Consider the following 17,593-nt stretch of genomic DNA (forward strand, 5'->3'; position numbering starts at 1 on the left):
ATGAAGGACAGACACCGGTGCCAGAGATGAAACAGTCATTAGGCTGACCAGAAGGAGACCCAAACAGCATCAATAAACATAACCCATCCATCCTAGCTCCTAATCCAAGCCCATCCCCACTGGAGGCAAACAGTATTTAGCAAAATGAGAAGCAACCATCCTGTAGTACAGAGAGATTTCTACTGGAATTTTCTGTATGCAAAATCCAAACCATATTGGTGAACTTTTTCATGTCATTTATTATAAAAAACAGAGATACATCAAATAATATATCTAGGAGCAGCTATCTCAGTCCTGAATCAGTATCAAGAGTTGAACAAAGTTTGAATCCAGTGGCACCCTTATGACCAACAAAGTTTAATTCAAGGGATAAAGAGCTGTGATTCCTGATTTGGTGCCATGGGGACTGTGTGAGAGGAGAAATGGAAGCTGACCTTCATGATTTCTCTCCCTGCAAAGCTCTAGCGCCATCTCCATCTCTTAGCTCTTACCTTCATGGGGAAAGATGATTTGAATGTCTATGAACTTTAAATTCCTTGCCGTTTCCAGAAACTTCTCCTTAAGCTCCACAGGCAGTTCATGTTCCCTAGCTGAATAAATAAACAGGCAGAAACCTCTGCATGAGTAAAATATATCAGTAAAGAAATATTGCTTTTTTCTATACTGAAACATCATTTCTCTTTTTCAAGAGGGTTTTTATTGAACATTCAAGACTTTTATGTGTGCAGTTTTCAAAATATGTTTAAATGTACGGTATGTAACTTTAAATTGTACTGATGAATTTATGAATGTCATACCTTATGGGATGTACCATTTTTGGATTTGCATTATATTTTTCAATTTCTAGTCATGCCAATGAGGAAATTTATGAAAACATGTTCATAACCGGTCCACGTTCTGGCATAACATCAGTTTCAATAAACTAGTTACTGTTTCTTTGTACTTCGTAGCCTGTTTGCCAGTCTTCTTCTCCGCATCTGCAATTTGCAACAGCTGGCAGGTCATTTTCTCCATTGATACCCCTGAAGGCTGGCTGTCCCTGATGTTAACAATAAATAACCTCTTGGGTTGTTGCTAATGGCGTTCAGTCTTTGTCCATTTTGACCCTGTGACATTGCGATCCTTCAGTGGAATGGGCCACAAAAGAAAGTCCTAGAAAATGGGATCGATTTCTCTTTTTACCTCAAGATGCAGGGAAGGTGCTAGAAACCTCTTAAATACTTACTATAAATTGCCAGGTGCTTTGAGGTCTTCCCGTTGTACTCTACCACTGCATGAACCATGACATATGTTTTACAATCCGTAGACACAACTTCCATCTTTTTGGTAGAAAATTGCTCTAGAAGGGGGGGGGAGGGAAGGAATCACCAGCATTTAATGAAAGACAGATCTTGTCCCTAAAAATAGAATACAGGCTAGGAGGGAAAGCAAAATGTAGTATGTGGGTCGTTTCTGTTTTTATATTCATTTTTCTTATTTTCCCACCTCATCTCAAAGGTCTCTGGATCTTTAGCCCATGTCCGAGAATCAAGTTATGATATGTCAGTTTGTACACATACCAAATGCATCAAGAGAAGTGTCCAATTTGGCCACTCAGTAATGAACCCATTGAGAAAAATGTTAAGATTCAGATGAGTTTCCAAAGGAAATGGGTTCCACAAATTATTTAACTTGTTTGACTGATTTGAAAGGTTCATATTCAACCAAGAATTATATCATAGGTGCCTAAAATGCCTCAAGACTGCAAGATCATTTACTATATTTCTACACCATTTTTATAATTTAAAAAATCTCAAAGCACTGAATACAAAAGAAAATGTTCTCCATAACATCAATGAAAATATGAATGGCACAAAACATTTCTTGGAAGTTTTATAATGAATGGAACCAGAAGCCAGAATCAAAGCCAAAAGCTTGATGTGTAGAGATAATACATGTGCATCTGCAAGTACTTTATATGGTCAGAAGAAGTCAAATGAAAAACCTTGGGCATACAGACCAGATGAGTAGATGTATGTTCCATCATCCATTTTCTGAAAGTTCATTGCTACCTTCTTGCATCCATTTTCCCTGCAAAATGTGATGGAGGCAAAGATCAAGACAAGAGGAGACATGCTCAGAGTGGTCTTGCATCTTTGGAAAGTAACATCTTTGGAGTGGTCAGAGTCCTGGGTTAATGTCCGGAATGAAAGTTGCCAAAAGAGATTCATGCCTGGAATCATATCTGTGCCCCAAATGCTACTGCAGCTAAAATCAATCCATACCACTTCCCCATTCTCTACTCACTATCGTGTGTATTCAGTCTTCCCAAACTTGAGGACTGATCTGTGTGATCCCAGCATTGAAACCTGCCAGTTGGCCCCTAAAGTTCATTCGAAGGGTTGAAATCATGTCGAATCAAATCATATTTTTAAAAATCAAATTGGGTTCTCATAATTAAAATGTTTTGCAGAATAACCAGATGCGCACCCTGTTCACTTTAAATGGTTACATAGTACACAAGGAAGCAGATGATGGGCTTACTTTCGAAGCGTTTACCAACACTTTTAAGATGGTTACACACATTATCATCACCACTATCTTCTTTCACTACCAGGATTTCAGGAGCAAACTAAGAAGCATTCCAGTTTTGAAGTTTCCCATGTAAAATCCAAAACTGCAGACAAACTATTTGTACAAGATTACATATCAATGTTGGATCCTACAAGCAGGCATTCATTCCAAACTCTAATATGCAAAAAGGAACGCACTGGTCATGTAAAATACTTACTGAGGGTAATAAGTGGTGATGAGCAGTGTTGTCTCCGATTCGACAGACACATCCATAGGTATTATCTTTAGCGTATTCTTGTTCTCCAAGAAATGCCCACAGTTGGTTGCCATTGCGACAACATACCATTTCCCGGACAACTGAAAACATAAAATCAGACCAGGCATAAAATCATAGCAGCAGCCAAGGCTGGTTTTTGAAGAAAGCCCAGCAAAAACTGTTAGAACTAAGCACATTTTTGGAACATGGACATCTGTTTGAAATAAGAACAAAGCCTCATATTGCATGGACTTCACTTGGGCTTCTTATCATTGCTGAGGTATGGCCAGGAATGCAGGGTGGTTGGACATTCAAGTCACGCCTGAATGAGTCTTGATGGGGACATGCCAAGGAGGTCTAAGCAAGGGACTGAGGCAGAGCTAACACTTGTAGGAAGAAGGATTAGGGACAAGGTTGACCAACCTCGAGGTGGAGCATGGAGTTATCCTGAAATGGCAATTGATCTCCAGACTGCAAAGATCAGGACCTCTAAAGGAAATAGCAGCTTTGGAGGAAGGACTCTGTGTGGCTCCAGGTCCTCACTGATCTCCAGATCATTAACACTCATTGGCTCTGCACCCAACTCTCTTTCCCAAACCAAAGTTGACAACCCTGCTTCTGCCTTACACATGTATTTTGGGAATGTTTCTCCAGTGAGAATGCCTTCTCAAATGTTGGGTCACCACTTAGCAACAGTCAGATACACCATGGAAGATAACTTCCAGTTTCCACAGAACTCTTCAGCATGCAAGTCAAGCACATTGGAGACCCTCCAAGCTTGGAATGGTGGAGTGAAGGCATGCTGGTGATAACCAAACCAGAGGAAGCAGCCCCATTCAAGATTTCTTACCTGCTTCTGGTGTATAGAACATTCAGATTCAGCACTGACAGTACAGAGCAGGGCAAGCCCCAACCCAACCAGCCACAGATTCATCTTCAATGTTTCCTTTCTTACTTATGAGATACCAAAAGGAGGTTGACTTGGGTGCTCTGAGGTCTCCTTTTTATACCACTCTGAGGAGCTTCCCTTCCCTTTGAGAATGCATCATACCTTCCATCATCTCCCCCCCCCCCCCAGCCACGTATGCGGCTTTGGTGAGCACACATTATTCTTGGCATGCTCATGATTCCTGCAAAGGTCATTTGATGGAGGACATCATACAACATCAAAAGCCATTGGTTCTTCAAATATAGGGGCATTTATGTTGGCTCAGACCCCAATGGGCATTTGACAGAGAATGCCTGTGTCCTCTTATCAGGGTCAGGACTCCATAAAGTATAAGGTAAGTCTTGTCTGCCGTTTTCAGCATTGCATCCTCAACTCTGCCTTTTTGATAAATGTGACAAGAACCAAGAATAGCTAGTCACAGAAGGTGAAAACACCTTCTGGACTTCTGCCCTGTAAGCAGAGATAACAGGGTAGGACTTATTGCTAATCTTAGAGGCACTGAGGTCTGTGGTTGAGAACTGGGCCTTTTAGTTGCATAGACCAAGAACCAAGTTCAATCTGAAAACACATTGACTGTATTAGCATGATCCCTGCATGTACTAACCATGGTCCTGCACTTATCACCCTCTCCATTACCAGATTTAAGTAATGAGCTATCAGTTTCCAATGAGGACTTGGGTCCCATACCTGCTGTGAATAGAGATGATTGGAATGATCCTGGGAAATGTATGGTTGAAGCCAGATTCTTTGGTCGGTGTCTACTGAACTTCAGTCTTCCACTCCTGGTATCTGTTTTGGATTCTATGGGCTACAGTTGGGAAGTACTTGGTACAACCACCTTGCTGCAGGCTATCAATCCAGAAAAGATAGAGGGGCTGTAGCTCAATAACAAAGGACTGCAGAGGTGGCCTGTCCTGGAAGGGATTCCACTCCCCTGGAAAAGCAGGTATGTCATTTGTGTGCTCTCCTGGATCCTGTGCTGTCATTGGAGCTTTATGTCCCCAAGTCCATCAGTTTCTGCTGTAATACTATCCACTGCCTTTTCTGGTGAGATTTATATGTATTTTGATCACATGCTAAATATGGAACTGCCTTAGAAAATAGTCAAGAAAGTTCAATGGCTGCAAGAAACAGCAGTCAGACTGATGCTGGGAACAGGATCTAGGGGTCATATGAACCATGTGGTGAGAGATCTGCATTGACTGCCCATTTCTTTCTAGGCTTAGATGAAGACTTTGGTTTCTCCAAATGAAAGGACATGTAAGGTTGACAGATGTCTGGTATTGACCCAGATAGTCCAGTAGGTTCACTGACTATTGGGGGAAACTGGGGGGGGGATACCCATCATAGAAACACCCAGTATGTTTTTCAGTTTTCCCCCCCAAACAATCAGTGGAAATACAGATTGTCCAAGGCAACTGGCAACCTTACCCAGTCTAAACAGTGTGAAGTTTGGGCATGGAAGAGGTGGGGCCAAGCCCAAGCCCAAACCGTACAATATAGTACAGCAGATTTATGTTGGCCATTAAACCTCAACACAGATGGTGGCAGGATTGGCTCTTCCCCTTTGCCCTTATCCTATCAGGGAGGGGACACACAGAGACAGATGACCCACCACAAACAGATAAGCCCACGTTTTAAAACCCACTTTTAAAAATTGTTTATTCAATCAAAGAGACAAAATCCTTCATATGTGTAAGACAGAGCCCACATCGACAAAAAACATAATGCTGAGAGGATGAGTGGAGAGACTGCAATGTGAAGAGAAGCAGCCTTGATTTCCAGACTGCTGAAATTCCTGTGAGGGGGACAGAGCAGGCTTTCCTTGCTGCCAGGTCAGATCCTCTTCAGCCACTGCAAAAACAAATAGTGGGGGGGAGGGGATAATTAGGCCCAAATCACACAACTGAGAATTTGCCAGAAGGTCATCCTGCCCAGGGACCTTCAGACTTTCCAGACCTGACACACTTCTGAACCACAGGCAGCTGTAGAGGCCCACTAAGGCAGGAGTAGTCAACCTGTGGCCCTCCAGATGTGCATGGACTACAATTCCCATGAGGGCTCATGGGAATTGTAGTCCATGCACATCTGGAGGGCCACAGGTTGACTACCGTGTACTAAGGTGCCAAGATGTGACTAGATCAGGTGACAGAATGAGAAGGAGTCAGACTCTCTGCATGTGACCTATCTGATATGCAAAGGCATCCTCTGCACCAATAACCTTGCCATTCTGCTGCTCTTCCCAGCATGGGTGCAGAGAAAGGCTGGGCTGTGTCTTCCTTGCCAACCTTCCACACAGGTCAACCTACAGTAAGTTCCGGAAAGGAATACGGATATAGGAGGACCAGAGTTTGGCAGCTACTGAAGAAAACACTCCTCCAACAACTCCAGAGGGACAAAGGATGCCTTGGAATTCTAGTTCTCCAGGAAATTGCTTTTTGACTTCAGTCCTCAAGACACTTGTGCAGATACCACTTGCATAACCCTAAAGACAAAAGCTTCCAGGTTAATCTGGTTTCCACCGCATCTGGTTACAGTTGGAAGTGCTAAGCAAATAAAAACTCAAATGGCAAACCTTGACAATCCCTAACCAGCATGAAATAAAAGAGACAGACCTTCAGGATCACACACATCTATGCCCGGACCCTCCCCATCCTCCACTCTTTCATCAACTGAATGTCCAGTCTCTGATTGGCTAAATCAAGATGGGAACCACCTGCATCACAATAAAGATTCCTCTAGATTCAAATAGATGCCAGATCATGGCACAGGTGCATAGTATCAAATTCCACTCACCTGAGAGCCTTAAAACATTTATCTGCAATCAAAGAAAGAAATTGATGAGCCAAAACACAGAAAAGCAGCAAAAAGCATCCGTTGTTACACAGTATTAAAGGCCTCGTGGTAGGCAAGCTGTTTATCTCTAAGGACCACAAGCTTTCCCTGAGTTTTGAGTCGGCTCACTCTGTCCTGGGGCCAGACTACAGAAGACTGCCAGGAGGTAAACCAAATCCAACCTAACCCTAACCCTACCATTTGTCAAAACTTCCCTGGTCCTGCTGGGATCCCAGCTGAATGATTAGCTGTTGAAAGATATCCAATGCCACCCGGGATCTGCCAGGATCCTGCCCTATTTGTTAAGATTCACACTCCAACTCTCTACAAGCCTCCACATTTGTTTGATTTTTTTTTAGCCTACCATATTTTTATTGTTTAAATTGATCCAATCAAACTCAATGTAAAAATTGGCAAAGGCCAACATCAAACTACCAACAAGAGAAAAAAAGAATCTGTCCAATGGCTTAATCAAATAATATTTGAAACTAGAAAATAAGCCCGCTGTAATCCAAATACAGCGGGCTCTAGGGAGGCTGTGATGGCAGCAGGGCCAGAGCACGTACCAGAGGCCGGGTGTTGGCCATCTGGGGAGGCGGCAGCAACTAATCCTGGCCCACCCCCCAGCCCGTGGCTTACCGGAGTGCCTGTGCAAGGCAGGAAACGGAGGCAGCCGGGCTGGAGGGCAGGAGAGAGCTGGCTGCTGGAGTCTGGAGCCGCTCAGCGTGGCTCCCTGGGCGCGGCTGGGGCAACTTTGGCCGTCTGGTGGGCAGGGTGGGCGGAGGCGGCGCTCCAGCGCAATGTTGAGGCTTCTGCTTGCGGCTCCGTGGGACAGCGGGCGAGCGGAGCGTTGTGCGAGCGGCACGGTTTCGGTGTCAGGTGGGCGGGGTGGCCGGCAGCGCTGCTCCGATGGCGAGGCCGGCTCCGTGGGACAGCGGGGAAGCTGAGCACTGTGCGGGCAGCGCGGCGCAGCGCCTCGTGCGCTGTTTCCGGAGGCTTGGGCGTCAGGTGGGCGGGGTGGCCAGCGGCGCTGCTCCCCCACTGTGCTCAGGCTGGAGGTCCCGGCTCTGTGCAGGCGGGGTGGGCGGCGGCTGCAGCGAGGCGGGGACATCTTGTGGCGGCGCAGGCTGCTCCCGGCTGCGTGGGCCCGTTGTTGGTGGCGGCATCTGGGCCCTCCTGGTCTCGCGGGCAGGCGGCAACCTGCCCTATGGACTGTGAGCCAGGTAATGGCGCTTTTCGGCCGGGGTTTTTTTTTTTTTTTAATGTCGGCGGCTCCTCGGAGTTTTCTGTTGCAGCCATGAGGGCTGGGAGCCCCCAGGCCGGGTAATGGCGCTTTTCGGCTGTTTTTTTTTTTTAATTTCGGCGGCTCCTCGGAGTTTTCTGTTGCGGCCATGAGGGCTGGGAGTCCCCAGGCCGGGTAATGGCGCTTTTCGGCTGTGTTTTTTTTTTAATGTCGGCGGCTCCTCGGAGTTTTCTGTTGCGGCCATGAGGGCTGGGAGTCCCCAGGCCGGGTAATGGCGCTTTTCGGCTGTGTTTTTTTTTTAATGTCGGCGGCTCCTCGGAGTTTTCTGTTGCGGCCATGAGGGCTGGGAGCCCCCAGGCCGGGTAATGGCGTGTTTTGGCTGTGTTTTTTAATGTCTGCGGCTCCTCGGAGTTTTCTGTTGCGGCCATGAGGGCTGGGAGCCCCCAGGCCGGCGGCTTGACGCCCGGCAAGCCAGGTACTTGCGCTTTTCGGCTGTTTTTGTTTTTGTTTTTAATGTCGATGGCTCCTCAGAGTTTTCTGTTGCGGCAATGAGGGCTGGGAGCCCCCAGGCCGGCGGCTTGACGCCCGGCGAGCCAAGTACTGGGGCTTTTCGGCCGTTTTTTTTTTTTAATGTCGGCGGCTCCTCGGAGTTTTCTATTGCGGCCATGAGGGCTGGGAGCCCCCAGGCCGGCGGCTTGACGCCCGGCAAGCCAGGTTCTGGCGCTTTTTGGCTGTTTTTTTTGTTTTTAATGTTGATGGCTCCTCGGAGTTTGCTGTTGCCTCTCGGCGCGTCAGGCCGGCGGCCAGGGAGCCCCCGGCAGCCGTGCTGCGCACGGCTGCCGGAGGCTCCCTTGCGGCCGGCCTGACGCGTCGGAGGCGCGAAGCGCCTCCGACGCGTCAGGCCGGCGGCAAAGAAGCAACTGCGAGCCGCGCTGTGCGCGGCTCGCAGTTGCTCGGGGCTGGGAATCGGAGGGACCAATCGGCAGGCGCTTCGCGCCTGCCGATTGGTCCCTCCGATTGTCTGTCCGGAGGAAGGGTCCAATCCGGACCCTTCCTCATCCCGGACACATCCCGCCTCAGAACGCCTTACCATTTTATTTAGTCCGTGGCGCCCGTGGCGCCACGGGCGGTGTTAAGATATCTGGTATCTCAGAGAATCTCTGGTATCTCCGCCAGGCTGTGTCCAGGTAGAAATTATAATAAAGAGATACCAGAGACTCTTATATTTTGAATATTATTTGATTAAGCCATTGGACAGATTTTTTTCTCTTCTTGTGTTATTGGGATCGCCTTCTTTCTTCTTGCAACATCAAATTACCAGCAGAGAGGATCTTCCTTTTCCCCTACAGATCTTTCCCCAGCCCTTCCCCCAAGCTCAATAATGTCATTTTAGCTCACTGCTGCTGCAAAAAAGAAGAGGAAGGCACAATTGGATCAATTGAGGAAGACCATTCAAAATTCTAGGAACCAACAAAGAAAACTCTCTGTTCCTCCTTCTAACCACAAGGGAAAATGAAAGAGGCTTTCTGTTTATTAACAAGATGCAGGTTTTATATTGAAGAAGACAATCCTAAACCAAATGTTGATGCCCTTGGCTGATAGTCAGGCCTACTTTGATTCATAACCTTTCCAAGGCAATTGGTACAATAAATTTTATATATTGATAATTTTTTAAGGACCAACCAAAACGGTTTCTAGATATACTCCGTTTTCACAATTTTTCTTCAGTGGTTGATTCCTTATACTCTTATTTATACCTGGATAGTAGCCCTAAACCATTGAGAATGTTTTTTGACTGACATTCCCCACAATATTTTACAGAGCCGGTGGCCTATTTATATATAAAAATTGTTTGATAAGAGTATAAGGAATCAACCACTGAAGAAAAATTGTGAAAACGGAGTATATCTAGAAACCGTTTTGGTTGGTCCTTAAAAAATTATCAATATATAAAATTTATTGTACCAATTGCCTTGGAAAGGTTCTGCTTTTCTCTATTTATGTTTTGAACCTTTCTTCCCTTTTTTCGTATTCTACTTTGATTCATATACAAACACAACCATGGGCTTTCATCCTTGGGTCCTTTCTTCTAATGCACTTTCCCCATTTTACTTTTGGCTTCCTTTATGCACTTGACCTTAGCTCCTGCCTTCCTACCTCGCACATTTCACCCAATGCCAAACTTGTACTGACTATGTTTCCAGTGGACACAAGTGTCTCCATTTGGGGTCTGTGGTCACTGTAGAGAAACTTTCCTCCTCATTAATTGCATCCTTCAACACATCCCTGATGAAAGCAAGGAGCTTCGTATACCATTCCTTCTTTTGATACCTGAAGAATGCTGTCTAGTCCTACCACCTCTTAAAATTTCCCTGTCTGCTGCGTTCATTGATTCCCCACTCCCTCACATACAACCAGCTGGGTGACCTTAGGCTCACCACAGCACTGATAAAGCTGTTCTGATGGAGCACTAATATCAGGGCGTTCTCAGCCTCACCCACCTCAAAGGGTGTCTGATGTGGGGAGAGGAAAGGGAAGGCGACGGTAAGCCACTTTAAGACTCTGTCTGTCTGTCTATCTGTCTGTCTGTCTGTCAATGGTCCCCAGTTGTTCTGCTTACCCATGTGACCTCTGTATCAGACCCTTACTAGAATTCCTTAGTACATCTTCTTCAATTCAAGTCCCATTCAAGTCATTCTGGTGTGACTTGTATTTCCAGCTTGGTGTAGTGGTTAGGAGTGCGGACTTCTAATCTGGAGAGCACCGATAAAGCTGTTCTGACTGAGCAGTAATATCAGGGCTCTCTCAGCCTCACCCACCTCACAGGGTGTCTGATGTGGGGAGAGGAAAGGGAAGGTGACTGTAAGCCACTTTGACATTCCTTCAGACAGAAAAAAGTGGCATATAAGAACTAGCTATTCTATAGAAATAGTATCGCTTACTCATTTTCAGCTTCTTTCTGGGTCTAATTCTATCCTGAGTCCTTTGGATCATTGTGCTGGACTGAGCAGTTCAGCAGTACAACAAGCAGCCTAAGGAGGTGGTGAGCTCCCCCTCACTGGCAGTCTTTCAGCAGCAGCTGGACAGATCCTTGTCACAGACTGACCCTGCTTTGTTGCACTGGGAGTCAACAGTGGGCTGCTTTCAGTTAGAATCCTAGAGTTGGAAGGGGCCATACATGCCATCTAGTCCAAACCCCTGCTCAATGCAGGATCAGCCTAAAGCATCTGTGATAAGGATCTGCAGAATCCAGTGAAACACATCTATACTCACCAGATTTCGGTAATATCGTCATCAAATCATCGGTGAGCCCCACATCATGACAATGTTTCTTGAATTTCTGCATTACCTCTGGACTTATGTCAGGGTGTCTGGCTATGCAAAAGAGATGAGCATTAGAGCCAATTCGTGCACTTCTTCATTGATGCTGAGAAATGCAGAGCTTATGGTGACCTCTTTCATCTCTAGTCTTCATAAAAAAGAAAATTAACTGGGGGAGTGGCATGCTGTGTTGGGGGAGGGATGCTAGCAGCCTATTTACCCTAGAGCAGGGGTAGTCAAACTGTGGCCCTCCAGATGTCCATGGACTACAATTCCCATGAGCCCCTGCCAGCGAATTCTGGCAGGGGCTCATGGGAATTGTAGTCCATGGACATCTGGAGGTCCGCAGTTTGACTACCCCTGCCCTAGAGGCTTACCTGACAAAATGATTTCTTTTCCAGAGAACTGAAGGGGGTTAGGGGAAAGATGCCATCAGTATGAACAATCATAGTACTTTTACTTTTGATCAAACAATTTTGCCAGACTTCACAAATTCACTTACCAGAGGCAGAAAAGGAACAAGACTGAGCATAATGCAGGGAAGCAAGATGTCTTTTAATCAATAGCCTATTATGAGCACCAAAGCTTACTTCCCATTTTCACTGAAATTGAGTCAGTAGAGCTTCATTTCAAATGCTACGTGTGCACTCTGAACTATTTTTCTCCCTGATCTTTCCCTTGTGAATCACCGAGTATCTATTCTGTGTACCAATACCATCCTTCAAATGGTTTGCCAGGCCTGCTGATTTAGCAGTTATCCCTTTTCCACCGAGAACTCAGACACTTCTGCACTGGGAACTTTGCTGCCCTGGCTCCCATGCATGACCACAAATCCGGGGCAGACGAGGTGCACCAGGCAAAATGTTCCCCCATGCGGGAGCAGGAAAAGGTGAGGCAACCTGCCCTGACTCAAACTCCACCTTGCAGCCCCATGCAAAGCCTCTAGTTCTGCCAGAGTGTATGAGCAATCTCAGAGAGGTTAGCACCCTCACTGAACAACAGTTCACAAAATATTTGGAGGGGGGGCTTTATGGCTTCAAACAATGAGATGGGTGCGCAGTATAGCTTGGCTACAGTTTCCAGACAAATGTAAAGGCTTCATCAACTGGTGGGCAAATTCCTTTCTCAGAGCAACCGCAGCATTTAGCAAGGAGAAGAAATACAACAAAAGAATGTTGCATAGGAAAAGAGATGCAAAAACAATTAAAGGCTCAATACACAACGAGGATCATTGGTCATCCCATCCAATACAGCCACAGGGAGGCAAAGCCATTTCTACTTCTAGACATCTGAATTCTCCCTGGGATTTTAAAATTAACCAGATCTTCTCATCTTGTTTCCAAGGTGGAACCAAGGAATCAGGAAGCCTCCATCATTCCCCATCTTGTCTCTGAAGATCATACAGCATACAAGTTGTTTCTGTAGTGTTGCATTTCCACATATACTCTCCCCTAAAGGTAAAGGTAAAGGTATCCCCTGTGCAAGCACCGAGTCATGTCTGACCCTTGGGGTGACACCCTCTAGCATTTTCATGGCAGACTCAATACCAGTGGTTTGCCAGTGCCTTCCCCAGTCATTACCTTTTACCCCCCCCCCCCCCCGCAAGCTGGGTACTCATTTTACCGACCGTGGAAGGATGGAAGGCTGAGTCAACCCTGAGCCGGTTGCTGGGATCGAACTCCCAGCCTAATGGGCAAAGCTTTCAGATGGCTGCCTTACCACTCTGCGCCACAAGAGGCTCTTTATACTCTCCCCTGCACACACATAAAATGGCACTAAGATCCAGTGGCCAGCACTTGCTCAGGATCTCTGACCCCAAAGAAATGAAACTGGCCATAACCGGAGCCCCAACCTGGTGGAACGCTCTCCCTGATGAGATCCAGGCCCTCACGCCCTTCAACAATTCAGGAGGCCCTGCAAGACAGAGCTCTTCCACCAGACCAATGGCTGAGGCCAAGAAATTAACATGGAGACAACGCTGGCCACCCTCCTCACAAAACCAATAATGCACCATCCTCAAACCAGCCGCCCAGCGGAAACAAAGTTCCCCTTTCCAAGACGCTGACCGAGGCAGTTTAATACATTAAGAATATAATTTATATAATTTAATTTGAAAAGTTAAATGGTATCAATGCAACTTATTACTAGTATTATATAATTGTTGCATCAATACACATGGAGATAACAGTGCCAAAAGGGCACCTATGTGGCGCTCACAAGGTGACCTTGGTCTAGTCATTGTTTCTCAGCCTTGGGGCTGTTGCTGTGAGGGTAGAATGGAAGGGGGGAACCAACATTGTACACATTGTTTACCCATTAGGGAAAAGAAACAGCAGAGAGGTGGCCGACTGCCAAAGCAAGATTCAACTATGGAATTAGCATTAGAAATTCTTCTAGTTAAACCAGAATTAGTGATCAGGGGAAAAGAGTATAGTGTAGATATATAGTGTAGAGCCAGCTTGGTGTAGTGGTTAAGAGTGTGGACTTCTAATCTGGTGAGCCGGGTTTGATTCCCTGCTCCCCCACATGCAACCAGCTGGGTGACCTTGGGCTCCCCACAACCCTGATAAAGCTGTTCTGATGCAGCAGTAATATCAGGGCTCTCTCAGCCTCACCTCCTTCACAGGGTGTCTGTTGTGCGGAAAGGAAAGTGAAGATGATTGTGAGCTGCTTTGAGACTCCTTCCAGTAGAGAAAAGCGGGATATAAAAACCAACTCTTCTTCTTCAGCAATATCAGGGCTCTCTCAGCCTCACCCACCTCACAGGGTGTCTGTTGTGGGGGGAAGAAAGGGAAGGCGACTGTAAGCCACTTTGAGACTCCTTCAGGTAGAGAAAAAGAGGCATATAAGAACCAACTCTTCTTCTTCCTTCTTCTAGATCTGTGTACTAAGAAAGGAAAGGAAGAGAGAAAGTCTGCCCCTCACAAATCCACACCCATCAAACTCCAACAAATAAAATAACACAAGCAAAGGGAAACTGTCTCAAGCTGGCCACCCAGCTCTCTGTGTAGCCCCATGCCAATAAGGTTTGAGTGTCAGATGGCTGTTCTTAGCTGCCTAGAGCCATGTTGCCTCATTCACAAAATCACTGGCGCACGCACTGTATATCTGGATGGTGGTGGTGCTCGGATCTCCTTTAGTCTCCGCAAAGGTACACAGGAAAGCGTAGTTGTCATAGTCTGTATCCATGACACGCATGTCTCTCCTGGTCTTGTCATCTGCATGATGAAACAGAAAGGATTCACTTGCCACAAAGTCCTACTTAAAATGCTTGTTTGAGCAAAAACTACACTGCACATGCTCAGAGGAACATGCTGTATTTGGCCCCTCTAGGCTTGCCTCAGTCCTCCTATGTACCGGCATGGAAGAAGCGTCCAGGCTGTTCTGTCTTCTTATAAACTCTGTCTAAATGCTTGCATTCCTCGCTTCTAGAAAACAAAACATGTGAGGACAGAAAGGATGGGTTAAAAAGTAAATAACTAAAAGTCATCTGAGACATTTGAACTGACACCTTTTTCTGCACATACAACCATAAGAGCCCTCTTGGATCAAACCAATGTGCCATCTTGTCAAGCCAGCACTATGTTTTACACAATGGGCAACTTGCTGCCAAGAGGGCTACAAAAATTTGACATCATTCCATTGGATTCTTCTGTGGAAGATTCAAAGAGAGATGCTACTTTCCTTGATGGGATGCACCCACAAGACCACTATCCTTCTGGGTCTGACCAAATAACCACCTCATCCAGCATCCACTTTTTCAGATTGGCTAGCCAGGTGCCTCTGAAGCCCACTAGCAGACATGCAAAGTTCTTCACCATCATTATCGACAACAACAACATCATATAATAAATCTCCCCCAGCAGCCCCCATTCAGCCAATTTCAACTAGCATCCATCTGTTTTTGCTTAATTAATCGGTAGGTCAATCAGCTAGGCGGAGGGATAAGGAGAGCAACTTTTATGAAGGAGAAAAAGAAGGTTCCTTCAAAGTTGTCAGGTTCTCCAGCACAAGTGCTTGTGTCCATATAAAGAACAGAGTCTCGACCAAAGGAAAAGTCCCTGTCCCCCAGCACCATGCCCAGGGACCAGCAGGATGATATTGAGAAGGCCACAAAGCTGGGCATGAACACAACTGGCCAACCCCTAATATTTGTTTCCAACATTGGGCATTCAGAGGTAGACTGCCTCCGAAGAGAGATGTTTGAGCTATCTGTTAATAGGCTTCTCCACAAGTATGACCAATCCTTTTAAAGAGAGGGATTAAACTAGTGGCCATCATTTCACATCACATTGTTGGGAATTCATGGTGCCCTGCTTAAAGAAATGAATTTTACACAGCCAGATTTCTCAGCCTCTAAACCCAGAATCTGACATGACAGCTCAAACCATCATATGCAAATAAGTTATACATGGATGTGTATGTGTATATGTATATGCGTGTGTATATGTGTATGTGTGCACCCCCACATATGAAGACCTCTGTCTGTAAGAAACATTGTATTACAATATAATGCAGAATTTCCCAAGGCCAGTAAAGGTACTTACAAAGGATAGCCAGTCAGGATCCTCACATCTCCATCTGGGAGGGGTGTGACAACGGCAGCTGAGGATTCCACTTTGTCCTTCATGGCCTTGAATTCAGGGCAGTTTGTGGCCCCACCCATAATCTGCCACAGCCCTGCAAACTGGAGAAATTGATTTTTGGCGATTCTGAGTATATCCTGAAATGCATACACTCGCATGTTCGGTCTTGGGTTTGCAGTGTTAATTCCTGCACCCGTTTCAATACGCATTGCTCATACCTTGAATATAATGCACAAAGCACTATTCATATGGCAGCAGAAAGTGCCATCAAGCCAGGAAGCCAAAGGCTGAGCAAACAAACAAAAATATATAATACAACTATTTATTACACAGTGCACATAATTATAGGATTAAAAATAACAAAGGTCCCATTAAAAACCCAACTACAGCATCAGGATGAATCTGCATGTCCAATTCCAAAGAATCTCAATAATGGTTACACATGTATAATAACCAAAGGACCCAACATGTTTTCATCCTGAGGGCCGTCTTCAGTGGTCAAAATGGTATTCACATAAAGAGTGAAGAGCCACCTGCTAGAGATGGGACTGGGAGATAACGAGCAGGTGGGACAAAAGGCCTGAGGTTCTGATAATGAGGAGGCACAAGGAGCCCTGATCAAAGGTTTGACTGATATAGATGTTTTAAGAATCATGCAAATGCAGACTGCAAAAGCAGTCTGGTAAGAGTTAGAATAGCTTTGTGTTAATTTGTCTCTGAGAAGCCAGTTTAATTTAGCATTAGAATGCCAGAAGGAGGCAATTTGCATGGCCACAGATGCCATGCTTGGTTTAAATGAGAAACTCGAAAGTGCTGTTGTATTAATTTTAATTGGTTTGCCAAAAAGTTATGCAAATACTGTATCCCAAATTGAAGCAAAAGGCAAATTGTCTCTAAGTGAAATGAAGAGTCGTATATGCAAAGTTTGAGGACTGCAATAGCAGAGCTGAACCAAATATTGAGCAAACGTCTCAGAATATAAACAAGAGCAATGTGATTTGCCGCTCCTTTCAAAAACAAGGGCACTTTAAAATGGGCTGGAATGCTCCCAAGCACAGGCGTCTCTTTCAAAAAGAGATACAAAGGGACAGTTTTAAACCAAGTGCTTTGTATTAACCCAAGGTGCAGCTAAAATAAGATATGGTATTTGGACAGTGGATGCTCCATGCACATGTCTTGGCACAGAGTTTTTTTTTTAACCTTGTCAAGCTAAAAAAGAGATTCTAAGTGTGGTAGATGGAAGTATTTAAAAGGGTGCCATATAGAGGATGGAGCAGAATTGTTCTCTCTTGCCCCAGAGGGACAGACCAGAACAAATGGGATGAAATTAATTCAAAAGAAATTCCATCTAAACATCTGGAAGAAGTTCCTGACAGTTAGAGCAATTTCTCAGTGGAACAGGCTTCCTCGGGAGGTGGTGGGTTCTCCAACTTTGGAAATTTTTAAACAGAGGCTAGATAGCCTTCTGACGGTGAGGCTGATTTTGTGAATGCAAAGGGGTGGCAGGTTACAGTAGATGAGCGATTGGGATGTGAGTGTCCTGCATAGTGCAGCGGGTTGGACTAGATGACCCAGGATGTCCCTTTCCAACTCTATTATTCTATGATTCTATGAAGTTCTGTGGTTGCAGAAAGGGTTGGGTCAGGAACTGTGAAATGCAAGCTACCAAATGGACATATTAGATAGGTCCTCAATGAAAATTGTCTATATATATATATATACCATAATTGTCTATATATATAAACAGAACAATCATAAGAAAATGTTCCTGGCTGTGGCGCAGACGGACATAGAGATAATATTACTATTTCCCAGCTTCACAGCCAGAATCTTGTCCAAGGGCATACAGA

The 17,593-nt window shown here is 45.4% G+C and overlaps 2 long non-coding RNA genes across 2 annotated transcripts; both read right to left on the reverse strand.

Moving 5' to 3' along the window:
* Positions 1–5,506: 5,506 nt before the first annotated feature.
* Positions 5,507–11,329, reverse strand: LOC143822060 (uncharacterized). The gene is made up of 3 exons (XR_013226031.1): positions 11,110–11,329; positions 6,555–6,576; positions 5,507–5,612 (listed from the first exon to the last, which is right to left on the reverse strand). It is a non-coding gene; the product is annotated as an uncharacterized LOC143822060 (long non-coding RNA).
* A 2,929-nt stretch (positions 11,330–14,258) lies between these two features.
* LOC143822061 (uncharacterized) lies at positions 14,259–15,982 on the reverse strand. The gene is made up of 3 exons (XR_013226032.1): positions 15,705–15,982; positions 14,515–14,585; positions 14,259–14,375 (listed from the first exon to the last, which is right to left on the reverse strand). It is a non-coding gene; the product is annotated as an uncharacterized LOC143822061 (long non-coding RNA).
* Positions 15,983–17,593: the final 1,611 nt, after the last annotated feature.

The sequence above is a fragment of the Paroedura picta genome, chromosome 12 (assembly GCF_049243985.1).
Source record: "Paroedura picta isolate Pp20150507F chromosome 12, Ppicta_v3.0, whole genome shotgun sequence".
Taxonomy (NCBI): Eukaryota; Metazoa; Chordata; class Lepidosauria; order Squamata; family Gekkonidae; genus Paroedura; species Paroedura picta.